Genomic DNA, 24,011 nt, shown 5'->3' with positions numbered 1-24,011 from the left:
GGAGTGCGCATGACATAAAGAAGGGGACGCCGTGACAGGAGAATATGGGAACGCTAATATGGCGCACTATACGACGGTGGCCATTTTGGAAGCTGGAAAGAGTAGAAAAAGTGCCAGCAAAGAGGATGGGGCGATTGTAGAGTACAAGACTAAACAAGCTACGTATAGTGATAACATCTAGAATGTACATATGTAAATAGCAGTGAACGCTAATTTTAAACGCCAATCCATACCCATACATGTGCGTCCAAAAGACGCACATCTAGGTATACACGAGCGTCAACATAAGAATTCCGTAGCAGGGTAGTATGCTTAGAAATATATGAAATGCCATAATACATTAACCCTTTTGTAGACAAGCACAAAATAATGAATAAATAATGGCCACTTATAGAACAGAGAACACAATGAAATGTAGCATTATGTGAATGAGGGTCCATGGTGATGAACACAGAATATGCATCCAATATAACTATGTGCACAAACAAGTAATGCCGTTTATATAATAGTAGAAAGAAAAAGTGCAGCACTCAGATGTCCAAAAAAGCAGATTTATTCACCAAGCATGAAAAGCTGCAACGTTTCAACCCCTATAGGGTCTTTGTCAAGCATAGTGATATTACATTAGTGCACACTTTATATATCACCTGTGATATGACATCACTTCCTGTACAACCACAACAATAATAACGTTTAGTAAACCCTCATAAATACATTGTTACATAGTAAAACAAGCCCCCACATCGTCACACTCAAATATAGTGGACATACTATTGTAGATCGCCAATGTAATACCTTTGTAACAGTCTCCAAGGACATAGCTGATCTCGTATACGTCTAGGGTTCTCACAGCGCATGACCGGAAGTACCAATTCCTTCAATCTCCGGCATCTGCCGTTACCATAGAAGCGCATCGTGGTCTTACTCAAGACTGCGCATGCGCGTGCGCATAAGGTCGGGTAACACGTAACCCAACCAATAGAGAACTATTAAGCATCAGAACAAACGGACGCTCACATATAGGATAATACTCTGCGTGTCCCATCTTCTTATCATGAATAGTATAATTATAATAATACAGGTCCCTACAGTTGTCGAAAGTAGCGTTATTATCATTTATATTTTTATATAGCAATACAATAACAAGAAAGAAAGGGGAAAAAAAGAAGCCGTCAAATGCCCACAATTTTCTATGATGAGACAGGCAGAGAACCTTGATACGAGCAACATTCCCAGAGACTGATCGGTTTTCTCCAATAGCTTTCCTCACCACAAGTTTTTTCAAACAACGATTTCCACGACAAATTGCCAAAATGTGTAAAAAACCTAAAAAAACCAACGGACAATTAAAACATATCCAATGATAAAATAATCCAGCAAAATCTGCACTCCAAATGGCGCTCCTTCCTTTCTGAGACTTGCCGTGTGCCCAAACAGCAGTTTATGACCACATGTTGGGTATTGTTTTACTCGGGAGAAATTGCTTTACAAATTTTGTGGTGCTTTTTCTCCTTCAGTCCTTGTGGAAATGAGAAAAAATTAGCTTTACCTACATTTTCTTAGAAAAAATGTAGATTTTTATTTTCAGGGCCTACTTCCAATAATTTCTGCAAAAAACCTGGGGGGTCAAAACGCTCAGTATACCCCTAGATAATTTCCTTGAGGTGTGTAGTTTCTCAAATGGGATCACTTTTGGGGGATTTCCCCTGTTTTGGCACCGCAAGAGCCCTTCAAACCTGACATGGTGCCTAAAATATATTCGAATAAAAATAAGGCCCCAAAATCCACTAGGTGCTCCTTTGCTTCAGAGGCCGGTGCTTCAGTCCAGTAGCAGCTACGGCCACATGTGGGATATTTCTAAATACTGCAGAATCTGGGCAATAAATATTGAGTTGCATTTCTATGGTAAAACCTTCAGTGTTATAAAGAAAATTGGATTAAAAATTAATTTCTGCAAAAAAAAAATGAAATTTGTAAATTTCACCCCTACTTTGCTTTAATTCCTGTGAAAATTTTAAAGGGTTAAGAAATTTTCTAAATGCTGTTTTGAATACTTTGAGGGGCGAAGTTTTCAAAATGGGGTGACTTTTTTGGTGTTTCTAATATATAAGGCCCTCAAAGCCACTTCACAGCTGAACTGGCCCCTGTAAAAATAGCCTTTTGAAATTTTTTTGAAAATGTGAGAAACTGCTGCTAAAGTTCAAAGCCTTGTAACGTCCTAGAAAAATAAAAGGATGTTCAAAAAACGATGCCAATCTAAAGTAGACATATGGGGGATGTTAGTTAGCAACCATTTTGTGTGTTATAACTGCCTGCCTTACAAGCAGATACATTTAAGTTGAGAAAAATGCAAATGTTTGCAATTTTTCGCTAAATTTTGGTGTTTTTCACAATTAAATACTGAACATATCGAGCAAATTTTGCCAGTAACATCAAGTCCAATGTGTCACGAGAAAACAATCTCAGAATCGCTTGGATAGCTAAAAGCATTCCGACGTTATTACCACATAAAGTGACACATGTCAGATTTGAAAAATGAGGCTCTGTCAGGAAGGTCAAAAGTGGCTAAAGAGGGAAGGGGTTAAGATATTGTATTACGGTCTGTAGCCTTTGGGGGGAATATATTAACCTTTCTACAACAGTTTACTTGCATAGAAAATGCACAAAATGCACAAATGTTGAAATTTTTGGGGGCAAAAAATGGGCGGGGCTTAGCAGAAATGGCCAACAATTTTACTATAATTTATGCCAGTAACTGATGTAAATTATAGCAGAAATCTATATGTATAATGCGGCCCAGATTTATCTCTGGGGAGCGTAACAAGGCAAAGGTCCGTGCCAGACCCATACCTCCCCCAATCATACTGTTTGCCCCCCAGTCAGACAATAAAATACATTTTAAAAATGTACTTACCTCACCACTCCGATTCTCCCTCCCGGATTCCCTCAGGCTCTTACAGCAGGCCGCAGCACGTAGAAAGTACTGATGACAGGCCGCGTTGCAGCTAAAAGATGCGATACATTTATTAAGAGTCGTTCGCCTGTTAATAAATGTGTTGCATCTTACTCCAGCAAACTGTTTAATAGGACTGGTGTATGAAACGCCAGTATTAAAGGGAATGTGGCGCTAGACATTTTATTTTATTTTTTTCAGTTAAACAGTTAGTATATAAGCGATTTCACATAGTTTTAATTTTTTTAATTTTTTCACAAGTCAGGAAATATTATAAATTAGATTCTAATTTATAACATTTCCATGTGCTGGTCACTAGAGGGAGCAATTTCCAAAATGGCAGCATTGGCATGTGGTAAAGCAACCTCATATCCTTGTGCTGCAAATTTGTAGTAGACACACTCGCTCTAGTGTCCTCACAGAATCCCCCCTCCCTTGTCCTGGCTAGTGCCAGGAGAAAGGAGGGGGTTGAATGTTCAAACCTCCTACACTGTGGGCCGCCATTTTCTGAGTGAATGCACAGTGTAGGAGGATTAGATACAGTGCTCAGCAGACAGTATAACACTAACATACACACACATCACATACACAAACATAACTTACCTGCTCCTGCCGCCGCTGCCGCCCCCGCCCTGCCGCTCCTAGTACTTGCGTCTGCGCTGCCTTCAACATATGGCCGGAAGCCACGACCGGGAGTCGTCATCTTACTGTCCGGCCGTGGTTTCCGGTCCACATGAAAATGGCGCCGGATGTCACTCTACTAAAGACCTTCCTTTTGGTTTGTGTGGGAGTGGCGCATGCGCCGTTCCCACACAGACGGCGTACGCTATAGTGAATGGAACGGCTCCCGTTCGCATTCTCAATGGGAATGTATGTGCCGTATTCCATCTCTGTATGTGTCGTTAATGGACAGATACAGAGATGAAAAAAAAATGGCAGCCCCCAAGGAGAAGTAAAAGAAAGAAAAAAGTAAAAAGTACAACAAAAAAACACAAATAAATACAATTTATTTTAATGACATACTAAAAGCAATATTATATAAAAAAAAAATTCTGTGACACCTTCCCTTTAAAGGGGTTTTCCACGATCTGACAACTGTTGACCTATCCACTGGATAGGTCATCAGTATATGATCGGTGCGTGTCCGACACCTGGACCACGCACCAATCCGCCACTCCAGCTGCCTCTGGGCACCGGACAACACTGCCGGAAGTAGATGGCTCCAGTCAAAGAATAGAGGCCGAGCTGCAGTTCTGCCAAACGGCCGCTATGCAGTGATCTGAGCAATCTGCTTCCAGCAGTGTTGTCCGGAGCCCGGAGGCAGCTGGACTGGCAGATCGGTGCGGGGTCTGGTGTAGTAACGATTGTTTGCCCCCGTACATTACCGATGATTGATCCTTGTGACACGCTGTATTGTCGATTGGTGCTGGTTTTCATGGTCAGTATCGGGACGTCTAAAAGGACCTTTATTTCCTCAGACACCACCATAACTAGGCATTGGAACCAACCCTTCCACCTTAGCGGGTAAAGATTAACCTTCTAAAAGGTTCACTATGTACACATAAGGGCTAAAGGTGAAAACACAGAGGTGCTCACCATATATCCAGCGTATAACTGTGTCCTCCAAATCTTATGGAGCAGGAGTTGTTCTAGATTTCTGTTTATATCCCAGACACGTTCATACCATTTTAGACAATGAATCGACATATCGCAAACTTGTGGCGAAACCAAGCACCGCATGTAAGGAATCTTTAAAAAATCTGCTAGAAGAAGGAATTGGATTAGGAGTATTAGCCAAGAAACAGGCAGAATACTTACTGATAGAATTCCCTATTGTTCCCATATTCCATGGGATGCCAAAAATCCATAACTTTGCATGGTCTTGAAACTTGGGTTATCTGTGAAGTAGTTGGCTAGTACCCCTGCAAACAGGCCTGCCATCAGGGTAGTACCGCTGGTACTACTGTCAGGGGCCTGGCCACAAAAGTAAAATAAAGTGGGCAGCCGCTACTCATCAAGGTTATGAGTAGTGGTAATTGGTTTGTAGAAAGGAATGGGACCCATGCAGGGGCCAGCTCCGCAACTTGGTGAGTGACTGTTTTAAAGCAGTAGATTCAGTTTAATTATTTTTTTTATGTTGCCCCTCTGCTCCCACCTTCCCACATGTCTCTCTCCCCTTCCCTTCCCCAGACCCCAGTCAAGCGTCATATTCACTCTGGCCCAACTTCCGCCTCAGCCACTTTCCATTCTCTTAGCCTACTCCTCCGCCTACATGCTGGTACAATAGCTAAAGAAAATTACCTTATGAGGTTTAGAGTCAGTTAGTTATATGTCAAAATTTTGATCTAATGTTTGCACACCATGACAGTCGGTAGTCATGTAGACCGGACACTTCCATGATTTGAATACGCTGTGACGTGGCACATTGGGTCACGGGAACGTGGTGTAAAGGATCTGCCAGACACAGTTTCTGTGTCGACATCCGTGGTTAATTAGTCTGCACCTGCTCCTAGGTCTGCTAGAGTGACTCGATCTGCTCCCACTCAGGCTGGTAGGCTCAGTAGTGGGAGAACCTATCACAGCCTGGCCAGACGGTTCTAGCTCCTGGCCTCGGTCTATTTATACCTTCATTTCCTGCTTGTCTTTGCCTGTAATTCTTTCCTGTTTCCTGGCTCTGCTGCTCCTGCTATTATTATTGACCTTGCTTCATTTTGACCCTGGCTTTACTGACTACGCTCCTGCTCTGCGTTTGGTACCTCGTAAACTCCTGGTTTGACTCGGCTCGTTCACTACGCCTGTCGCTCACGGTTTTGCCGTGGGCAACTGCCCAATTTCCCTTAGCTTCTGTGTACCCTTGTCTGTTTGTCTGTCGTGCACATATTGAGCGTAGGAACCGTAGTCCAGTTGTACGCCGTCTAATAGGATGGGCCGTGCAAGTAGGCACGGACTGAGTGGCGGGTAAATTAGGGCTCACCTGTCTGTCTCCCTACCCCGTCATTACATAATCACAGGCCCATATACCTTTTATACCCTGGTCCCTGACACAACTATGGACCCCCTTGAGAACCTGGCTCAGCAAATGCAGGGCCTCTCCCTACAGGTCCAAGCCCTGGCTCAGAGGGGCAACCAGCGTGATGCTACCCTGGTATTGCCCCCCACCTCAAGTTGCCTGACCGGTTCTCAGGGGACCGGAAGACTTTTTTCTCCTTTTGGGAGAGTTGTAGGCTCTATTTCCGTCTAAGGCCCCACTCCTCAGGTTCAGAGAGCCAGCGAGTGGGTATAATTATGTCCCGGCTCCAGGACGGGCCCCAAGAATGGGCCTTCTCCTTGGCTCCTGACGACCCTGAACTTTCCTCTGTTGATCTTTTTTTTCTGCTCTCGGGCTCATATATGACGAGACTGACAAGACTGCCTTTGCTGAAAGTCAGCTGGTGACCTTACGTCAGGGTAAGAGACCCGTTGAGCAGTACTGTTCTGACTTTAGGAAGTGGTGTGTAGCTTCTCCGTGGAATGACCCTGCCTTGAGGTGCCAGTTTAGATTGGGTCTGTCGAACGCCCTGAAAGACCTGTTAGTTAGCTATCCCCCTTCAGACTCTCTAGATCAGGTTATGGCTTTAGCGGTATGTCTTGACCGACGTCTCAGGGAACGACGACTTGAATGCTTTTGTGCTTTCTCCTCTGGCTCCCCCATGATGGCTCCCGAGTTTCCGTTGCTTCGTTCTTCCACGGAGAACTCGGATGAACAGATGCAACTCGGGGCCTCTGTGTCTCCCCAACAACGTAGAGAGCTCCGCAGGAAGAATGGTGTCTGCTTCTACTGTGGGGATGACAAGCATCAAGTAAACAACTGTCCTAGGCGTAAGAATAAGCAGCCGGAAGAACTTCTGCGCCTAGGTGACCATAGGGGAGGACGCTTGGGCGCACTGGTATTTCCTGTAAATATGAATCCTAATAAGATCTTGCTTCCCTTTCAGGTCTCTTTTGAGGGTAGGTCTGCTACCGGCAGTGCCTTCGTGGATTCAGGGTCTTCTGCTAATATTATGTCTGTGGAATTTGCTATGTCTATAGCTATGCCATTGATTGATTTGCCTAAACCTGTCCCGGTAGTGGGTATCGACTCCACTCCACTTGCTAATGGTTATTTTACGCAGCATACCCCTGTTTTTGAACTCATTGTTGGCTCCATGCATTTGGAGTAGTGCTCTGTACTGGTGATGCAGGGATTATCGTCCGATTTGCTTTTAGGCCTTCCCTGGTTGCAGATGCATAATCCCACGTTTAACTGGAATACTGGGGATCTTACAAAATGGGGTAATGAATGCATGACATCATGTTTTTCTGTTAATTTTATTTATCTCCCTGGGGAGGTGAACACTCTACCTGAGTTTATTCAGGACTTCGCTGATGTTTTTTCTAAAAAGGCCTCCGAAGTGTTACCTCCTCATAGAGAATATGATTGCGCAATCAATTTGGTACCAGGAGCTAAGCTCCCTAAGGGTAGGATATTTATTCTCTCTTGTCCCGAACGTGAAGCCATGAGAGAGTATATCCAGGAATGCCTGGCCAAGGGTTACATTCGCCCCTCTACTTCTCCGGTAGGTGCTGGCTTCTTCTTCGTAGGGAAAAAGGATGGTGGTCTTAGGGCGTGCATCGATTACCGAAACTTGAATAAGGTCACTGTAAGGAACCAGTATCCCCTTCCTTTGATTCCTGATCTCTTAAAATCAGGTTCAGGGGGCCCAATGGTTCTCCAAGTTTGATCTTCGGGGGGCTTATAACCTTATCCGCATCAGAGAGGGGGATGAGTGGAAGACTGCGTTTAATCACGCCCAAAGGTCATTTCGAATATCTCGTCATGCCCTTTGGGTTGTGTAATGCTCCCGCGGTTTTCCAGAATTTCATAACTGAGATTTTAAGAGACTACCTGGGGGTATTTCTTGTAGTGTACCTTGATGATATACTTGTCTTTTCCAAGGACTGGTCCTCCCACATTGAGCATGACAGGAAGGTGCTCCAGGCCCTTCGGGAAAACAAACTCTTTGCTAAAACCGAAAAATGTGTGTTTGGGGTGCAGGAGATACAATTTTGGGGTAAAATCCTCACTCCTCATGAATTCCTTATGGACCCTGCCAAGGTTCAGGCTGTGGCTGAATGGGTCCAACCTGCCTCCCTGAAGGCGTTACAGTGCTTATTGGGGTTTGCTAATTATTACAGGAAATTTATTGCTAACTTCTCGGTCATCGCTAAGCCTCTTACGGATATTACTCGCAAAGGTGCTGATCTCCTCCACTGGCCTCCGGAGGCGGTCCAGACTTTTGAGGTCCTTAAGAAGTGATTTATCTCGGCCCCAGTGCTGATTCAGCCTAACCAAATGGAGCCATTCATCGTGGAGGTTGACGCCTCCGAGGTGGGAGTGTGTGCTGTCTTGTCCCAGGGTACCAGGTCCCTCACCCATCTCCGTCCCTGTGCCTACTTCTCCAGGAATTTCTCGCCCACTGAGAGTAACTATGGCATTGGCAACCGCAAACTCTTAGCCATTAAATGGGCATTTGAAGAGTGGCGCCACTTCCTGGAGGGGGCTAGGCACCAAGTAACAGTCCTTACCGACCACAAGAATCTGGTATCCTAGAATCTGGCCGGAGTCTAAACCCGAGACAAACTCGATGGGCGTTGCTTTTTACTAGATTCAACTCTTTGGTCACCTATAGGGCTGGGTCAAAAAATATTAAAGCTGATGCTCTGTCGCGTAGCTCCATGGCCAGCCCTCCTCCTGAGGAGGATCCCTCTTGTAATTTTCCCCAGGTATAATCATATCCTCTGTGGATTCCGACTTAGTCTCCGAAATTGCGGCTGATCGAGCTTCTGCTCCCGAGAACCTTCCTGAGAACAAGCTATTTGTTCCCCTGCAATTCCGGCTAAGGTTGCTCAGGGAGAATCATGACTCCGCACTATCTGGCCATCCAGGCTTCCTGGGTACCAAGCACCTCATTTCTAGAACCTATTGGTGGCCTGGGTTGCTTAAAGACGTTAAGGCCTACATCGCCGCTTGTGAAATTTGTGCTAGGTCCAAGACTCCCAGGTCCCGACCAGCGGGCTTACTATGTTCTTTGCCCATTCCCCAGAGACCTTGGACCCATATCTCCATGGATTTTAGCACCGATCTGCCTCCATCTCAAGGCAAGTCGGTGGTGTGGGTTGTAGTAGACCGCTTCAGTAAGATGTGCCACTTTGTGCCCCTCAAGAAACTACCTAATGCTAAGACGTTAGCTACCTTGTTTGTCAAACACATCCTGCGTCTCCATGGGGATTCTGTCAATATTGTTTCTGACAGAGGGGTACAATTTGTTTCATTGTTTTGGAGAGCTTTCTGTAAAAAGTTGGATATTGATCTGTCCTTCTCCTTGGCCTTCCACCTTGAAACTAATGGCCAAACCGAGAGGACTAATCAGTCTCTAGAACAATATGTAAGGTATTTTATCTCTGACTGTCAATATGATTGGGTCTCCTTCATTTCCATCGCCAAATTTTACCTTAATAACCGGGTCAGTAACTCGTCAGGGGTCTCCCCCTTTTTCTGTAATTTTGGGTTTAATCCACGGTTCTCCTCTGTTTCACCTGGTAGTTCCAACAATCCCGAGGTAGATGTCATTCATCTTGAACTGTGCACAGTCTGAGCCCAGGTTCAGAAGAACCTAGAGGCGTCCCAGAGCATACAAAAGACTCAGCCAGATAGAAGACGTTCTGCTAACCCCTTGTTTGTGGTTGGGGATCTGGTGTGGCTGTCTTCAAAAAATTTGTGCCTTAATGTTCCGTCCAAAAAATGTGCTCCCCGGTATATAGGGCCGTACAAGGTCATTGAGGTCCTTAAATCCTGTCTCCTTCCGACTGGAGTTACTTGCATCTTTTCGAATACACAACGTGTTTCATGCCTCCCTCCTGAAATGCTGCTCCCCGTCCTTGGCCACCTCGAGGAAACCTCCGGTCCCTGTTCTCACCCCTGAAGGGGTAGAATTCGAGGTGGCCAAGATTGTGGACAGCAGGATGGTCCAAGGCTCCCTCCAGTATCTGGTCCATTGGAGAGGATACGGGCCTGAGGAGACGACTTGGGTACCCGCCCGGGATGTTCACGCTGGGGTATTGCTCAGGCGGTTCCATCTTCAGTTCCCCAATAAGCCAGGTCCACCTAGAAAGGGTCCAGTGGCCCCTCATAAAAGGTGGGGTACTGTAAAGGTTCTGCCAGACACAGCTTCTGTGTCGATGCCCGTGGTTAATCAGTCTGCACCTGCTCCTAGGTCTGATTGAGTGACTCGATCTGCTACCACTCAGGCTGGTAAGCTTGAGAAAGCTGACGGCGAAACGCGCGTTGGGGGCGGTCTGTGTGGAGATCTTTAGTTTTTTGGTCCATCATGCAATCCACGGGTTTATGCAGCTCTCTTAGCCCATTTTGTGCTTTTTGGCCAGGTGTATATTACATCTAGAACCTTCTCTGTTCTTGAGTTTAATTATTTGGCTTATGATATATCCTTTTGGATAGAGATTTCTGTACTACACCACATCACATGATGTTTATACTATGGTAGCATATAACTGGGACTATTTACGCTGTTTCTCCACACTCTACTTTTAAATTGTGTGTATTATTGTTTTTATTTTTGTGATGGCCAATATGCTGTTATGTGCAATATAATAAAGTTTATTTTTTATTGTCATGGTACGTAATCAGTGCTATGTGTCGCTTATTTTCTGGATATACTAGCTGTCTTCACAGTCTTTTATAGGTATTGAGTCATGAGTGGAAGAACCTATCACAGCCTGGCCAGACGGTTCTAGCTAATGCCCTCGGTCTATTTATACCTTCATTTCCTGCTTGTCTTTGCCTGTGATTCTTTCCTGTTTCCTGGCTTTGCTGCTCCTGCTATTATTATTGACCTTGCTTCATTTTGACCCTGGCTTTACTGACTACGCTCCTGCTCTGCGTTTGGTACCTCGTACACTCCTGGTTTGACTCGGCTCCTTCACTACGCCTGTCGCTCACGGTGTTGCCGTGGGCAACTGCCCCATTTCCCTTAGCTTCTGTGTTCCCTTGTCTGTTTGTCTGTCGTGCACATATTGAGCGTAGGAACCGTAGTCCAGTTGTACGCCGTCGAATAGGACGGGCCGTGCAAGTAGACAGGGACTGAGTGACAGGTAGATTAGGGCTCACCTGTCTGTCTCCCTACCCCGTCATTACACGTGGTATCTAGTTTACATCAACATTTTCATGACGTATCTTGTGGTTCGCGCTTGGGCATTGGAGATGAAGAAGACTGGAAGAAGTCATCATGGCGTTCTGGGCCGGATGAAGAAGAAAAGAGAACATGAACGACTCCAATCTGAGAAGATGTCATCTGTGAGTCACTGAATTTCACTGCACTGTATACACTTATATGGTCTACAGAATGCCTGTGTAGGACTGATATCTGTCACAATATGGTGGGAATATTGGTCTTTGTTTTACAACACATGTTTTTAGTACAGAATTAAGATTGTTCAAATTATTTCTATATAGTTGAAGAGTGGACCCCCAAGAATTATTTCCTTTGGTGGGCCCAAGGTACCTCAGTCAAACACTGAGTGTACAGATCCTTGCATTAAGATATTGCATTACTGTCTGTAGTCTCAGAGGAGAATTTATTAAACTTGCTAAGCCTCTTATATGGCATAGAAAAGTCCCAAAAGTGCGGGAAAGTTTTTGGGCAGTTTATGCTGCGCTTGGCATTTTTTGAAAAGTGTGTGGCGCTTTGCGGAAAGGGTAGACAATTTTACTATCATTTACACCAGTAACGAGCGTAATGTAAAGCAGAAATCAACGCCAGCTCCGAGCTAGTGTACAATTTTACATTGAGAGTGTAACAAAAGGCCTAAGCCAGACCCCGTATCTACCCCACTAATTAGACTGTCTTGTGCCACAAGACATGTGTTTTGCCCACCCCCCTAAAAAAAAAAAAAAGATATATATATATCTGAGACAGCGTATCTATAAGGGTATATTCACACGCTGTGTTTTCAGGCGTATTTCGGAGCGTAAACGCCTTCAAATACGACTGAAATATCGGTAGCCCAATGCCTACAAACATCTGCTTATTGTATTTTAAAACGGCACGTAAAAAGAAGGAGCATGTCACTTCTTGAGCTGTTTTTGGAGATGTTTTTCATTGTGTCAATGGAAAAACAGCTCCAAAAACATCTAGAACTAAACACCTCAAAAAACGTTTCCAGCTTCAAAAACGGCTGTAAATCTAAGACTGTGTTCTCTGAAAACAGCTCTGTAATTTTCAGCCATTTTTTACTTTGCGTGTGAACCCTAAGACTATGGCACCTGATAGCTCTGCTACTTGATAGGAGACAGCGGCTCAGCAGACAGTATCACATATAATATGCTTAGATACTACGGCTTAGCAGACAGTATCACATATAATATGCTGAGATACAATGGCTCAGCAGACAGTATCACATATAATATGCTTAGATACAACGGCTTAGCAGACAGTATCACACATGCTAGGCCCAATTAGAAGGTTAATTGTGAAAACATTTCTTATGGTGTTTTTCGATAAAGGTCACTTGAACTGGTATCATTTAAACAGTTAACCGATGAATGGCGCTGTTTATGTGGAATTTACCCTGCGGTCTAATGTACCATATAATGTTTTTAAAAAATGTTTAAAAAAACTACATTTTGTAGGGTGAATTGAAAAAAAACCTGTAATTCCGCCATTTCTGTTTTGATTTTACAGTGTTGATCGGGCGGCATGAATTGCATGATAACTTGATTCTGCGGGTCGTTACGATTATGGCGATACCAAATTTATATCGTTTTATTTTTTACAAAATAATTTGTTTTTGTGACGCTGCATTCGAAGATGAACGGCATAGTTTTTCAATGCAACAGCACTTCATAGGGCGGGAAGGGGTTAAAACCCACTCTCTGAAGCCCCCCTTCAAGATACATTTCAACTAATCTGGTCCCCATGGCAGAAATCTGTCTTTCCATCTGGCACCTCCAGCAGACTCCTTTCAGTCTAGTTTGATTTCTTTTACCTCAGAGTTCCTCTTTGTTAGGGATCTGCCAGGTACTTCATCTAGCTATACTCCTGGGATTAATCAATCCACACCTGAGGCCAGACCTGTTCGACTGACACCATCTCCCACCAACCAGGGTGGCAGGCTCAGGAGTGGGAGAGCCTATCGCGGCCTGGTCTGTCGGAGTTAGCTCCGCCCCCTGCCCTTTATTACCTGCCCTGTGCTCTCCCTCAGTGCTTGTAATTCTTTTGGATTCCTGGCCCCACTGCTGCTTGCTCCAGCCTGCTTCTGCCGTGCTTCTGCCTTGCTGCAGTTCTGCTTGACCTGCTTTGCTTTGCCCCTGGCTTGCTTCTGTCTCCGTGCCCGCTCGGGTGTACTCACTTCGTCCTGGTCCTGACTGTTCGTTCGCCGCCCCGTTCCCTCGTGGCGTTCCGTGGCTACTGCCCCTTCCCTTGCGTGTTCCCTGTTTGTCTTCCTGTGCACTTAGCCAGCGTAGGGACCGCCGCCCAGTTGTACCTCGTCGCCTAGGGCGGGTCGTTGCAAGTAGGCAGGGACAGGGCGGTGGCTAGATTAGGGCTCACTTTCCCTTCACCTCCTTCCTGCCATTACATAATTACAAGCCCTTACCTAGTCTACCATTTCTCCTACGCTGACGCTGTCATGGACCCCCTTGAGACCCTGACCCAGCAGATGCAGGGCCTCTCCCTACAGGTCAAGGCCCTGGCCCAAAGGGTCAATCAGGGTGACGCTGCTTTAGTAGTACCCCTCACCTCACCTCTAGAACCCGACCTCAAGTTACCTGACCGGTTTTCAGGGGACCGTAAGACGTTTCTCTCCTTCCGGGAGAGTTGCAGACTGTATTTCCGCCTAAAGCCCCACTCCTCAGGTTCCGAGAACCAGCGGGTGGGTATCATCATATCCCGACTCCAGGAAGGGCCCCAAGAGTGGGCCTTCTCCTTGGCTCCTGACGCCCCTGAACTTTCCTCTGTTGATCGTTTTTTCTCTGCCCTCGGACTCATTTACGACGAGACTGACAGGACTGCTTTAGCCGAGAGTCAGCTGGTGACCTTACGTCAGGGTAGGAGACCGGTTGAGGAATACTGTTCTGATTTTAGGAAGTGGTGCGTAGCTTCTCAGTGGAACGATCCGGCCCTAAGGTGCCAGTTTAGGTTAGGATTATCTGACGCCCTGAAGCATCTGCTGGTTAGCTACCCCTCGCCTGACTCCCTTGACCAGGTTATGGCCCTAGCAGTACGACTTGACCGACGTCTCAGGGAACGTCAGCTAGAACGCTTCAGTGTGCTCCCCTCTGACTTTTCTGCGATCCCCCCCGAGGTCCCGTCTCCTCGCCCCTCCACGGAGGACTCGGAGGTACCTATGCAACTCGGGGCCTCCATGTCCCCTCGACAACGTAGGGAGTTTCGCAGAATGAATGGTCTCTGCTTCTACTGTGGGGACGACAAGCATCTACTGAACACCTGTCCCAGGCGCAAGAATAAGAAGCCGGAAAACTTCCGCGCCTAAGTGATCATCGGGGAGGTCACTTGGGCGCACAGGTATTTCCCGTTAATGTGAAACGCAATAAAATTTTGCTTCCCTTTCAGGTCTCGTTTGCTGGCCGGTCTGCCACGGGCAGTGCTTTCGTGGATTCTGGCTCATCTGCTAATATCATGTCTGTGGAATTTGCTATGTCTCTAAAGATGCCTTGTATTGATTTACCTTATCCTATCCCTGTAGTAGGAATCGACTCCACTCCCCTTGCTAATGGTTATTTTACTCAGCATACTCCTGTTTTTGAACTCCTGGTTGGCTCCATGCATTTGGAGCAGTGCTCTGTACTGGTGATGCAGGGATTATCGTCTGATCTGGTTTTAGGCCTTCCCTGGTTGCAGTTGCATAATCCCACATTTGATTGGAATACTGGGGATCTCACCAAATGGGGTAATGAATGTCTTATGTCATGTTTTTCCGTTAACTCTATTTCTCCCCGGGAGGAGGTAAACACGCTTCCTGAGTTTGTTCAGGACTTCGCCGATGTGTTTTCTAAGGAGGCCTCCGAGGTGTTGCCCCCCCATAGAGATTACGATTGTGCTATCGATTTGGTGCCTGGTGCCAAGCTTCCTAAGGGTAGGATATTTAATCTTTCATGTCCTGAACGTGAAGCGATGAGGGTGTATATACAAGAATGCCTGGCCAAGGGTTTCATTCGCCCCTCGACTTCTCCTGTAGGTGCTGGCTTCTTCTTCGTGGGGAAGAAGGATGGTGGTCTTAGGCCGTGCATTGATTATCGTAACCTGAATAAGGTCACCGTAAGGAACCAGTACCCACTTCCTTTGATTCCGGATCTTTTTAATCAGGTTCACGGAGCCCAATGGTTTTCTAAGTTCGATCTACGGGGGGCATATAACCTTATCCGCATCAAAGAGGGGGATGAGTGGAAAACTGCGTTCAACACACCCGAGGGTCATTTCGAATACCTGGTCATGCCCTTTGGGTTGTGTAATGCCCCTGCTGTCTTCCAGAATTTTATTAATGAAATCCTGAGAGAGTACCTGGGTAATTTTCTTGTTGTGTACCTTGATGACATACTGGTGTTTTCCAAGGACTGGTCCTCCCACGTGGAGCATGTCAGGAAGGTGCTCCAGGTCCTTCGGGAGAATAATCTGTTTGCTAAGACTGAAAAATGTGTCTTTGGGGTACAGGAGATACCATTTTTAGGGCAAATCCTCACTCCTCATGAATTCCGCATGGACCCTGCCAAGGTTCAAGCTGTGGCGGAATGGGTCCAACCTGCCTCCCTTAAGGCATTACAGTGTTTTTTAGGGTTCGCCAACTATTACAGGAGATTTATTTCCAACTTCTCGGTCGTCGCTAAGCCTCTTACGGACCTTACCCGCAAGGGTGCCGATGTCCTCCATTGGCCCCCTGAGGCCGTCCAGGCCTTCGAGACTCTCAAGAAGTGCTTTATCTCGGCCCCCGTGCTGATTCAGCCCAAGCAAGAGGAGCCATTTATTGTGGAGGTTGACGCTTCCGAGGTGGGAGTGGGGGCCGTCTTGTCCCAGGGTACCAGCTCCCTCACCCATCTCCGCCCCTGTGCTTACTTCTCTAGGAAGTTTTCGCCCACGGAGAGTAACTATGATATTGGCAACCGCGAACTTCTAGCCATTAAATGGGCTTTTGAGGAGTGGCGGCACTTCCTGGAGGGGGCCAGACACCAGGTAACGGTCCTTACGGATCACAAGAATCTGGTTTTCCTAGAATCGGCCCGGAGGCTTAATCCTAGACAAGCTCGGTGGGCACTATTCTTTACCAGATTTAATTTCTTGGTTACCTATAGGGCTGGGTCCAAGAATATTAAGGCTGACGCTCTGTCACGTAGTTTCATGGCCAATCCTCCTTCCGAGAAGGATCCTGCTTGTATTTTACCCCCTGGTATAATCGTCTCTGCCACGGATTCTGATTTAGCTTCTGATATCGCGGCTGATCAGGGTGCAGCTCCCGGGAACGTCCCTGGGGACAAACTGTTTGTTCCCCTGCAATACCGGCTGAGGGTACTCAGGGAAAACCATGACTCCGCTCTATCTGGTCATCCTGGCATCTTGGGCACCAAACACCTCATTACCAGAAACTATTGGTGGCCTGGGTTGCCTAAAGATGTTAGGGCTTACGTCGCCGCTTGTGAGGTTTGCGCTAGGTCCAAAACCCCTAGGTCCCGACCTGCGGGCCTACTACGTTCCTTGCCCATTCCCCAGAGACCTTGGACCCATATCTCCATGGATTTTATCACCGATTTGCCTCCATCTCAGGGCAAGTCGGTGGTGTGGGTGGTAGTCGACCGCTTCAGCAAGATGTGCCACTTTGTGCCCCTTAAGAAGCTACCTAACGCCAAGACGTTAGCTTCTTTGTTTGTGAAACACATCCTGCGTCTCCATGGGGCCCCAGTCAATATAGTTTCTGACAGAGGGGTACAATTTGTTTCCTTATTTTGGAGAGCTTTTTGTAAAAAGTTGGAGATTGATCTGTCCTTCTCCTCCGCCTTCCATCCCGAAACTAATGGCCAAACGGAAAGGACCAACCAATCCCTGGAACAATATTTAAGGTGCTTCATCTCTGACTGTCAATTCGATTGGGTCTCATTCCTTCCCCTTGCTGAATTTTCCCTGAATAACCGGGTCAGTAACTCGTCAGGGGTCTCCCCGTTTTTCTGTAATTTCGGGTTTAACCCAAGGTTCTCCTCCGTCTCCCCTGGTTGTTCCAATAATCCTGAGGTAGAGGATGTTCATCGGGAACTGTGCACTGTCTGGGCCCAGGTTCAGAAGAACCTTGAGGCGTCCCAGAGCGCACAAAAGATTCAGGCGGATAGTAGACGTTCTGCTAACCCCCGGTTTGTCATCGGGGATTTGGTCTGGTTGTCGTCCAGGAACTTGCGCCTTAAGGTCCCGTCCAGGAAGTTTGCTCCCCGATTTATTGGACCTTATAAGATCATTGAAGTCCTCAACCCTGTATCCTTCCGTCTGGAGCTCCCCCCATCCTTTCGCATACATGACGTCTTCCATGCCTCCCTCCTTAAACGCTGCTCCCCGTCCTGGTCCCCCTCGAGGATACCTCCTGTTCCCGTTCTCACCCCTGAGGGGGTGGAATTCGAGGTGGCCAAGATTATGGACAGTAGGATGGTCCAGGGCTCCCTCCAGTACCTGGTCCATTGGAGAGGATACGGGCCGGAGGAGAGGACTTGGGTACCTGCCCGTGATGTTCACGCTGGGGTATTGATCAGGAGGTTCCACCTCCTCTTCCCCACTAAACCGGGTCCCCTTAGTAAGGGTCCGGTGGCCCCTCATAAAAGGGGGAGTACTGTTAGGGATCTGCCAGGTACTTCATCTAGCTATACTCCTGGGATTAATCAATCCACACCTGAGGCCAGACCTGTTCGACTGACACCATCTCCCACCAACCAGGGTGGCAGGCTCAGGAGTGGGAGAGCCTATCGCGGCCTGGTCTGTCGGAGTTAGCTCCGCCCCCTGCCCTTTATTACCTGCCCTGTGCTCTCCCTCAGTGCTTGTAATTCTTTTGGATTCCTGGCCCCACTGCTGCTTGCTCCAGCCTGCTTCTGCCGTGCTTCTGCCTTGCTGCAGTTCTGCTTGACCTGCTTTGCTTTGCCCCTGGCTTGCTTCTGTCTCCGTGCCCGCTCGGGTGTACTCACTTCGTCCTGGTCCTGACTGTTCGTTCGCCGCCCCGTTCCCTCGTGGCGTTCCGTGGCTACTGCCCCTTCCCTTGCGTGTTCCCTGTTTGTCTTCCTGTGCACTTAGCCAGCGTAGGGACCGCCGCCCAGTTGTACCTCGTCGCCTAGGGCGGGTCGTTGCAAGTAGGCAGGGACAGGGCGGTGGCTAGATTAGGGCTCACTTTCCCTTCACCTCCTTCCTGCCATTACACTCTTTTTACCTTTTTTTAATTTCTTTTCTCCCCCCTTTTTTTGAACTATTTCTAACAGGGGCTGTGCAGGATTAGAAAAATATGGCTGCTTTCTTCCAAGAACAGCACCACACCTATCCACAGGTTGTATCTGGTATTGCAGGTTTGCTCCATTGAAGTGAATGGTAATGAGCTGTAATACCACACACAACCTATGGACAGGTGTGGTCCTGGTTTTTGGAGAAAGCAGACAAGTTCTCTCATCCTGGACAACCCTTTGTCATGGATTGTTCTTGTGCGGAGATGCCCCCTGCATTATCCCTTTTCCTTTATGGCCGCTGATATGTTCTATTCAGCTTTATGGCCTCTGTGGTAAGTACACTGCCAGTCATTAAAGGGTTAACACTTCAGACCACTGTGGGTGACGTCACAATGTATGAGTTGTGCAGAGGTAATAAACTCCTGCAGTAATGATGATGAAGGTGCTGATGTCATAAATACAAATGTTTATGACATAAAGAAGATTCCATATTAGAAGGTTTTACTGCCACATTCAGCGCCATATTGGATGGGACTGAGGACCTTGAGCTTGACTTCCCCACCAATACCGACCTGATGTAATTTGGAGGTTCTAGCAGGAAAACCCTTCACCCCAGACCACTTCTTCATCACAGTGATGCCATCCTCTTCATACGGGTTGTCTGTAATAGAGGGGGGCTTCCAGCAGGAGATCCCCCTCTATTAGCCGGAGCGGAGACAGGTGCTACAAGGAGGCATCTGGAGGACCCGTCTCATCCGTGGGTCGCCCATTCATTTTAATGGGTGCCCAGGAAGAGAGACCTCCGCCTAGCCAACCAGATCAGCCGATTTATGTGTTTTATGTTGTTCGTTCATTGTAATGTCTTTCCTTGAAAATCTGAGAAAACGTACAAATTCTGTTACAAATGATATTTTGGCACCTTCTAAGCCCAGAGGAAGGGCAATCTTCCAGCCATGGTTTCCCTAGAGGTTTCCCCCACAGGGGGTTTTTCCTTTCCTGCGTGCTGGAGGGTGACTCTTCGTGAGTCGGAGGTTTGCCATTTTGGGTTTGGTCATATAATATAATAAAAGTTTTGACCATTTAACACCCAATTATAATGTTTTGTGTCTTTATTTTGCATTCTTTGGTTTGGTGATTGGGATTCTGGGTCTATCACATATCACAAAATCATAAGGCCGGACATCTACTTCCCACACTGACATAGAATGGAGACAACAAGCGTTGCAGCACAATTAAGTGTACACATCCTTACATTAAGATATTGTATTACGGTCTGTAGCCTTTGGGGGGAATATATTAACCTTTCTACAATAGTTTACTAGCGTAGAAAATTCACAAAATGCGCAAATGGGGGCAAAATATGAGCAGGGCTTAGCAGAAATGGCCAACAATTTTACTATAACTTACGCCAATTACCACAAAGAGACAAATCAGAGCCTTTAACACCAGTATATATATAAAAACTATTTCAATCTTTATTACACAAATACAATAAATACTTAAAATGACATAAAGAGACGACGTGGTGTTAAAGGCTCTGATTTGTCTCTTTGTGGTATGTGATTATCATGGAGCCGCCTAGATGATATGGGGGACAGCTTTGGTTCAAACAGTTCCCAACCCTTATTACAACCTTGTTTGGAGTGTATATATTGATTATAACTTACCCCAGTAACTGATGTAAATGATAGCAGAAATCTATATGTATAATGCGGGGGAGTAACAAGGCAAAGGTCGGTGCCAGACCCATACCTCCCCCCAATCAGACTGTTTGCCCCCCAAATCAGATAATAAAATACATTTTAAAAATGTACTTACCTCACCACTCCGATTCTCCCTCCTGGATCCCCTCAGGCTCTTACAGCAGGCCGCAGCATGTAGAGAGTACTGATGACAGGCCGCAGCACGTAGAAAGTACTGATGACAGGCCGCGTTGCAGCTAAAAGATGGCACACATTTATTAAGAGTCATTCGCCTGTTAATAAATGTGTTGCATCTTACTCCAGCAAACTGTTTAACCCCTTCGCACTCAGCGACGTACTATTCCGTCGCGCTAACCAATACGTTCGCGCTCAGCGATGGAATAGTACGTCGCGGGAGTAACGGCCATTTCGGCAGTCCTCCCGACACATACAGGAGCTGTGACAGCTGCTGTCTTGTTCAGCAGCTGCCGCAGCTCCTACAGCGGGGACCGATCGCTGTGTCCCCGCTGATTAACCCCTGAAAAGCCCTGTTCAATAGTGATCACGGCTTTTTAGGGGTTAAGCTACAATCGCCAGCCTGCTACGCGATAGCGGCTGGCGATGGTGACTATGGCAACCGGACACCAAACAATGGCGTCCGGCTCTGCCATCGACGGAAGCCTAGTGGGTCCTGCTTGCTGTCCTTGAGTAGCTGACAGCTCTAATACACTAATACACAATATTAGAATAGCGATCAGGGCCTCCTGCCCTCATGTCCCCTAGTGGGACAAAGTAATAAAGTAAAAAAAAGATGTGTAAAAATAAGAAAATAAAAGTAATAAAAGTAATAAAAGTAAAAATCCCCCTTTTTCCCTTATCAGTCCTTTATTATTAATAAAAATATATAAACAAACAAATAAACTATACATAATTGGTATCGCCGCGTCCGTAACGGCCTGAACTACAAAATTATTTTGTTATTTATCCCGCACGGTGAACGCCGTAAAAGAAAATAATAATAAACCGAACCACAATTATTTGGTCACTTCACCTCCCAAAAAATGGAATAAAAAGAGATCAAAAAGTCGCATGTACCGAAAAATGGTCCTGATCGAAACTACAGTTCGTTACGCAAAAAATAAGTCCTCGCACGGCTTTATTGATTGAAAAATAAAAACGTTCTGGCGCTTAGAATAAGGAACACAAAAAGTGAATGATTGTTTACAAAACGTATTTTATTGTGCAAACGCCATAAGACATAAAAAAAACTATAAACATCTGGTATCGCCGTAATCGTATCGCCCCGCAGAATAAAGTTCATATGTAATTTACAGCGCACGGTGAACGCTGTAAAAAAAAAATAGAATAAAAAAACAATAGTAGGATTGCTGTTTTTTAGTCACCACGCCACTTAAAAATAGAATAAAAACTGATCAAAAAGCCGCATGCACCCCATGAAAACTGCAATGAATTCCTCAAGGGGTCTAGTTTCCAAAATGGGGTCAATTTTTGGGGTTTTCCACTGTTTTGGCACCTCAAGACCTCTTCAAACCGGACATGGTGCCTAATAAAAAGGAGACCTCAAAATCCACTAGGTGCTCCTTTGCTTCGGAGGCCGGCGCTTCAGTCCATTACCGCACTAGGGCCACATGTGGGATATTTCTCAAAACTGCAGAATCTGGGTAATAAGTATTGAGTTGCGTTTCTTTGTAGACACTGAAGCGCCTAGGGAGAGTGTTAGGGACTGTGAGGGGTTAAAGAAAGAATGGAACGTTTAAATAATACCCAGGACCAGGATTGGTGAACAAGGGGTAAGAGGGGCGTGGTTAAGGAGATATAAGGCTGGGGGTTTGGGGCAAAACGCCCTCTTACCTTCAACACCCGCCCTCCCTCCCCTAGTGGTTTTGCTTTTAGTTTTGTTTTGTCATTGTTCTACGGTTATATTCTTGTTCTGGCGTTTTTCTGTTTCTTTTGTAGATGTCACAGCTGGCGGAGAGTATGGCGAAGAAGACGGAGTTAGTACCCTACATGCCTGATGGAGTACAGGGAGCATCGGCATTTCAGGAGAAGGAGAAAAGGAAAAATATATGTCTTCATGCCGATGGTTGTTAAATAATAATAAAGCTGTGGCCACATAGAAGGTGTTGGTGTTTTTATTTTAATTAAGGATGGTATAAGGTCCTGGGCAGGTAAGGTGGATAATGGGTCCTTGCAGTCCTTGTAAAACCTTTTGTGTTATAAAAAAAATGGTATAAAGAGGATTTTCTGACAAAAAAAAAAAGTTAATTTCACCTCTACTTTGCTCTAAATTCCTGTGAAACACCTCAAGGGTTCATAAACTTTCTAAATGCTGTTGTGAATACTTTGAGGGGTCTAGTTTCTAAAATGGGGTGTTTGATAGGGGTTTCTAATATATGGGCCCCTCAAAGCAACTTCAGAACTGAACTGGAACCTAAAAAAATAAATAAATTAGGCAATACTTCGCTTCTTACATTATACTGATAATGAGCCGTGCCAACCCCGAGTTTTGACCGTTTGTATAAATGGAGACCCCTATAAGACCGTTTCAGTGCCCGGTTTTCCCAGCATTCACCCCCGAGAATTGTATTTCTATTGATGAGTCCTTGGTAGATTTTAAAGGGAGGCTTCAATTCCGCCAGTACCTGCCGGGTAGGATGGCAAGGTATGGCGTGAAGATGTATAAGCTGCGAGAGTGCATCACGGTATACCTACAGATTTAGGATATATAAAGGGAAGGACACCAGTATTCAGCCCCCATAATGCCCCCCCCCCCCCTTACTGGGAGTTAATGCAAAAATTGTGTCGGATTTGGTTCACCCACTGCCGGACCAGGGTTACCACCTCTACCTGGATAATTTTTATACCAGCGTCCCACTCTTCAACTGCCTCGCTTCCAGTCCTGCGGCATGTGGCACTGCTAGAAGAAACCTGAGAGGCCTCCCTAAGACTCTGCAGGGCAAACAAGAAGAGGTGAGCGCAGGGCACATTCTAGCAGCAACATATTGTGTGTCACGTACAAGGACAAGAGAGATGCCACACCAATACCCATGTACCTGTACGAGGTACCAGTACAGAGACCCCCAAACTAGACTGCATCCTGGGCTACAATAGGTATATGGGAGGGGTGGACTTGTCAGATCAAGTCCTGAAGCCCTACAGCGCCATGTGGTGTGGTATAAGAAGCTGGCCGGGCACATCATACAGATGGCTTTGTACAATGCGTACGTGCTACGTCGATGTACAGGCCAGAGGGGAACTTTCCTGGAATTTCAAGAGGTGGTTATCAAGAAACTAATCTTTAGGGACCAAGAAGGGGGGGGGCACCCAGTATTTCTGGAAGCGAGGCCACACGCATCGTACCAGGGCAACACTTTCCAGGAGAAGTTCCCCAAACTGGCAAGAAGGGAAAAAGTCAAAAGAGGTGCAAAGTCTGCTATAAGAGGGGGATAAGGGAGGACACAATATATCAATGTTAGGCGTGTCCCGAAAAACCAGAGCTCTGTATGAAAGAGTGTTTTAAAATTTATCATACATCCCTTGGTTTATTACTTACCCTGATGCACTCCGCACAGCTTATCCCCCTCATCTTTCCCTTCTGAGCCCTGCTCTGTGCCCAGGCAGCAGATAACAGCCACATGTAGGGTATTGCCATACCCGTGACAACCAACATTACAGTTTATGGGTTGTATGTCTCCGGTCAAAATGCTCACTACACCTCTAGATGAATGCCTTAAGGGTGTAGTTTTTAAAACGGGGTCACTTCTTGTGGGTTTCAACTGTACTGGTACCTCAGGGGCTTCTGCATACATGACTTCACACCAGAAAATCCCCAGTAGGCCAAATG

Source organism: Rhinoderma darwinii (genome assembly GCF_050947455.1).
Source record: "Rhinoderma darwinii isolate aRhiDar2 chromosome 11 unlocalized genomic scaffold, aRhiDar2.hap1 SUPER_11_unloc_14, whole genome shotgun sequence".
Classification (NCBI taxonomy): Eukaryota; Metazoa; Chordata; class Amphibia; order Anura; family Rhinodermatidae; genus Rhinoderma; species Rhinoderma darwinii.
This window is presented reverse-complemented; position numbering follows the sequence as displayed.